Genomic DNA, 6,000 nt, shown 5'->3' on the forward strand with positions numbered 1-6,000 from the left:
GGACGAGCGGTGATTACGGCGACACTACGCGCCGAGGCGAGAAAATAGAAGGCGGCACCCGATTCCGGCTTTTTCTCCCGCGCATTTGTAGCGTTTTTCGTACTGTTCTCCTTTCCCACAATGCCCCGACGCAACCCGACAGCGTTTACATGCTTCCTGAAGCGGGGTCAAGTCCAGTCAATACACTTCTTGCGCGGGAGTTAACTGGACTCGGCCCGTCGTCTCCTTGACCCGACCCGACGTGGTTTACATGAACCCGGTAACCGGTTTTCGACCCGATAATTAAACTCAACTCGCTCCTGTCGGGTCCATGTAAACGCCGCTACAGTGGGACTGAAGATTCATGAGTATCCTTAGAGACTACACACTCGCCCGGCCTCATCCAGTGACGTAGGTCACGCACCACACTCACCACAGGGTCAGCGCCTTTTGGGGCGAGGGTACTGAATTTCACAGTGTGACACTGCGCGAATTACATCAATTACAAATATCACTCGTTGAAAGGGACCCTTAATTTTTGATAATGCAAATAACCTTGCAGCGACGCAATGGTACGGTGAAAATATATTTGAAAATATTTTGCACCGCCCGAATGGTGGCAAATTGAGGTGCAGGCGCGTCCTCGGAGATTCCGCAGTCTCGCGGTCCCCAGAGAGATAGATCCGGATGGCGGTGCACCAGCCAGCACAAAATGACCGTACAGGAGAGTGGCTTTAAAATCTGGTCGAATAATAGTGTTAAAACCGCCAGGATAGAACGAGAAACCGCATAAGCTATTGGCTGTGGATAACACGAACACCTGTCGAAAGTTGTTATATTTCGGTTCTATAGTTTCGCCCAAACCGATACCGCTGGCTCTGCCCTGTTGTGGTGTTTATCCCTCGATTTTTCGTTTACCATGGGGATATGCGAACAAGCTTGCAACCGTGTAGTGACCGACATTCATACTACGTGTGGGAGGCGGTCCTGACAGGTGAAAAGCATAGCACAAAATACAAGTGAGTCCGGCTAGTACGCGAGTTGACTTCTACCGGCATTCCAATCTGATCTGCTCTACAATCCTCCCACTCAACTTCAATTTAAAAGTAAAAGTTGCATCATCACTATCGTCGTCGTCGAAGTACGACCCTCCAAACATACGCTGCACGTTTATAGACAGCAGCTCTGATTTCCTTCCGACCTACTGTAGCGTCATCAACGACATTCCGAAATGTAAAATTAAAGTTGTAATTTCTCAAGTTACATTGCTGCCAATCATCTACTGATCTGATCTGATCTATTGGCCTACTGATGTTCGTTTAGAGCATCGGGAAGGATGTGTATGATTGCTATGACGTCTATTTCGGCACCTCCCCCCCCCCCCCCCCCTCAACTCTTATGAGGTATATACAATTTTGTGGCGGACTCCGGTATAAAGCGAGAGTAAACCGAAGATTAAGAGGAGCCCGAGCAACAAATCCCACCAGCATTCCTTCGTTCTCACCCATAGTTTCTCTCGCTATGTGCGCCCCTACATGCACCATCAAAAACAACATTGAGCACATGTATGCAATATCAGCAGAGCATGTTCTTCCTAGCTAAGACTCACAATGAAGATAGGTGTGCTCAATTCATGGCTTGATTCGAGCGTCTACTGCATGCTTTGTTTCACTCATGGTGCTCCTCTGATAACAATGAAGTGTTCAAAAAGTTGTCGTCACGTGAAGATACTATCAGCTGCGTTCACACAATCTGTAATGCGTGCGACCAACACATCACGTGGTACTTGTACATGCCATGGCCAGCCCAGGAAAAGAAACCTAGCAGTCGAGCTATAACTGATAAGACGCCAGCACGAAACAGTGAGGAATCAGAAAGGTTGGCTTCCAAAGATACCAAATGTTTCAGCAGGGACGTTTGCCGATTAAGATACAAGATAGCAGCACGTGCTTCGTCTGGGATAGGCGAGATTTGCCGAGACTAGGCCTAACCACAGCAGAATGCAACGCAGCAGCCGAAGCACAGCTTTCCCGACCCTGCCCAGGTTACGCTAATTGATTCCGAACGTTTCAACTCCTCCCAGGACTAACCAGACTAGCAGAGCATTGCTCGCCTCTTTTCTCAGTCCCTGCAGTTGCGAACTGTGACGTGTGTTCAAACCTTGAAAATGCCGAGGCCTCGGGAATCTACGCCATGCTGCAATGGCGTCCACTGCAATCGGCAATCGACAGCGTTGTGCAAGAAGGTCATCCGAACATCGCCAACCACTGCTGGTTACTGTTTTCATGGCATTCTAAACTGCATCAGCTGCACTTTCTGCCAATCTCCGCAGTGGGATGTCATCGGCGCCGCACCGTGGGTCAGCCAGCTTCAGTTCTGCGTGCGAGATCAAAGTTCTTCACCCGCAGGCGCCAAAATGGTAAGTGGGATTGTCAGTTAATGGCCCTTACGTCGCCATATATGGCAATGTTGTCCCCCGCTTGGTATAATATTATCAGAATCTGGAACGCATTGGGCGCTCTTTTGAACACCCCTTAACAAGGTGTTTTTATTAAATCTTTATAGCGCACAGTGTATGTAAGCTGGAATTAGCAAAAAAAAAAAAAAAAAAAAAAAAAAACCAACTATACCCACGTTATGTTTGTGGAGCGTTAGCGTGTATGTAGTACCAGCAGTTATCAGTGTATATAGAAGCTTCAGCTGATCGTCTTTGCATTAAAGGTTAAAGCAAGGCGGCCGTGTGCTGTGCGATGTCAGTGCACGTTAAAGAACCCCAGGTGGCCGAAATTTCCGGAGTCCTCCACTACGGCGTCTCTCATAGCCTGAGCCGCTTTGGGACGCTAAACCTCTCAAACCAAACCAAACCAAAAGTTAACGACGTTCTCATTTAACTTATCCCATCTGATTTACTTAAAAAACACGACAAAATAAAATGTTTTATTCAAAATGACGTCGTGGTAACCTACGAATACCATCTGAAATGTTCATGTATTTAAGCCACTGCTGGTGACCTGTCATTCATGACCCGATGGAACTTTCCGAAAGTACTCGTCGCCATTCTGATTTTAGTTATTTACGTATATTTCGTGTCCTTTATCTGCGGACACTATCTGTCGTAAGTAGACGTATTCCGTTAATACATCCAGCACCTCGCCACTATCAATCCGGCATAATGCTGTGTAACTCCATTAACCACAGATATTTTTTGGCAATGGCGATAATTCCTCGAAATGACGAGCTCGAATGTCTCTACGATGCACGTGTTGATTTTAGCATCATGCATTGCATCAGGGGATACCAACACATTAGAATGATATTTTCTTAATGCACGTGCTCTCAGCTCGCCAACGTGCGGCGCCATTTCCCGCGTGCCACCCATTTGCACACGTTAAGAATTTTGCCACGTTTCTAATAAAATAATACCTCTATGGTGCCGTGTGACTTTCGCAATGCTGTTATTGTAGGAGACAATACAAAATTTTGCTTAACTGGTATGTCTGAAAGTGGATACACTATGAGCTAACACTTAAAGCAAAGGGATCTGCTCTGAATATTTTTCTTTAATTTATTTAATAGCACTGGCAGTTCATTAATAATCCTTTAATTTCTTAATATATGATCTCCCACACACTTTTCAGCATACGGTTGCATAAAAATATAAAGTGAAGCTCTATGCAAGCTGTGCGGAGCAGCCTGCCCAACTTGTGTGGCTGCAGATCGGAGGGTCCTGGGTTGTTCGACTCCCGTCTCAGAAGAGCCACCCGAGAGTGTAGCTCCTGCATGTGTTGTGATCTCGAGCTGGCACACGTCCGGCCGTGCACACGGTGCATGTCACCTGCAAGAGGCATATTCGTGATTTTTCGTTCGCACCAGCGACACTGTCGACGCTGAATTTTCTGTATAGCGGTGTGCTGAACGCTACCACAAAATGCATGAGAGCACTGCAGAGATGTGCATTGGAGAAATTCGAATACATGTGCGCTGTCTGGGCTTCTGGAGTGTCCTGACTGTAGAAATAGCCATGATCATGACATGGACATATAGAAGTCATGGACTCTATTATTGTGCACATTGGATCCAATGTGATCCAATGTGCAATTGGATCCGGAGATCCAATGTGATCTCCGATTTCACCGACTCATGACTGAACTGTAATGACTCTGATGACATAATGTTTATATACCACTTATCATTACATAAATATTCATGATTTATAACTGATCTTAATGTGACGCCAATTAAATATAATATATTGGTTCACAGGAAGGGAAAGGCGCAGTACCTGTCACTTATTTCTGTGGACACCTGAACCGCGCCGTAAGGCAAGGGAGGTAGGTGGGAGATAAAGTGGAAAGAGAGAAAGAGGAGCCGTAGTGGAGGGCTTCGGAGTAATTTCGACCACCTGGGATCTTTAACGTACAGTTGGGTCACCGCCGCTTGCAGCGGGGGGCTAGCTTGGCACCGAAGTTTTATCTGTTGTAGGCCGTCATTGCATACGCCACCGCTGGTGGTGGACGACGGCTGTTAATTGTTACGGCGCGCGTCTTTCTTTCCCTCTTCCTTTTATTCCTTCTCTGTTTTCTCTTCTGTCTGCACGAGGCAGCGGAGGTGGCTCAGCCAGCAGAGCCAGTAGCAGGCCCGTGCATTTTCTTTTCCTTCTTCCTACAGCCACAACAACAACTGCAACAACACTGACATCGCACAGCACACGGACGCCTCTTCGTTTTGCCTCCATCGAAGCGCAGCCGCCGATATCGGGATCAAACCCGGGTGCTCCGGCACAGTAGTCGGGCGTCTTACCACTGCACCACCCCGGCGGGGCTCTGTTGACACCTGAACTGCGCCGTAAGGGAAGAGAGGAATATTAGAGTGAAAGTAGAAAGAGAGAAAGGGGAGCTGTAGTGGAAGGCTCCGGAGTAATTTCGACCATCTGGGGGTTTTTAACGTGCACTGACATCGCAAAACATACGCACGTCACTTCGTTTCCCCTCCATCGAAACTCGGCCGCCGCGGTCGGGTTCGAACTTGCTGAAAGCATGATAATTCCTCCTGCCCTCTGCAAGGGCTAGGACTTCCACGATTGTAACGAGGTCATAGTATACGGCTTAAAAGCAAACCCTCTGTGCTCTAAACTTTTGACAAAGGTTGTACATATCTTGCCAGTACTCGCCTATGGGATGGAAACTTGGAGGCTAGTGAGGACACCTGAAATTAATTGAGGACCGCAAAACAAATTATGAGAAGAAAAATCAGGGGTGTAAAATTCACTAAAGAGCAGAGTGGGTCAGAGAACAAACGTGAGAACAGTAATAATTGTGTTACAGGAAGAAAAAGGCGCTGTATCTGTCACACTTATTCCTGTGGACACCTGAATCACCCCGTAAGGGAAGGGAAGCAGCGGGAGTGAAAGCGGAAAGAGAGAAAAGGATGCCGTAGCAGCGGGCTCCGGAGTAATTTCGACCACCTGGGATCTTTAACGATCTTTAACTTGCACTGGAATCGCACAGCACACCGAATCCACTCCGTTTTTCCTCCATTGAAACGCAGCCGCCGACGGTCGGGACCGAACCTGGGTACTCCAGCACAGTAGTCGGGCATAACCGCTGCACTACCGCGGCGGGGTTCGAGTTAATCACGTCCTAACCGAAATCGATGAAATGACGTAGACAAGACATGTTATGAGATGATAACGGATTGTCCGTTAAGCTAACGGAGTGGATTTCTACGAAAGCTAGCTTAGCGATTGACATCAGGAGATTTGGTGGGCTGATGAGGTCAGGAATGAAAAGAATTCCGGCTGGCGCAACACAGATCTTATCGTAACTGAGCAGGAAACGCTTTTTTCCTCCAAGTTTGTAACCTGGGTAATGGTGATCATTGCGGTTGTTATCATGATGGTAATTTGACTGCTATGGTTATAATGACGACATGCCAGGTAACGACACTGTGTCTTCTTCGTAGGAATACCGCGACATCTCGGCAATGTGCACAGCGGCCCAAATGGAGATCCTCGAGTTTGAG

The sequence above is a fragment of the Amblyomma maculatum genome, chromosome 8 (assembly GCF_055883805.1).
Source record: "Amblyomma maculatum isolate TAMU_Amacu chromosome 8, ASM5588380v1, whole genome shotgun sequence".
Lineage (NCBI taxonomy): Eukaryota > Metazoa > Arthropoda > Arachnida > Ixodida > Ixodidae > Amblyomma > Amblyomma maculatum.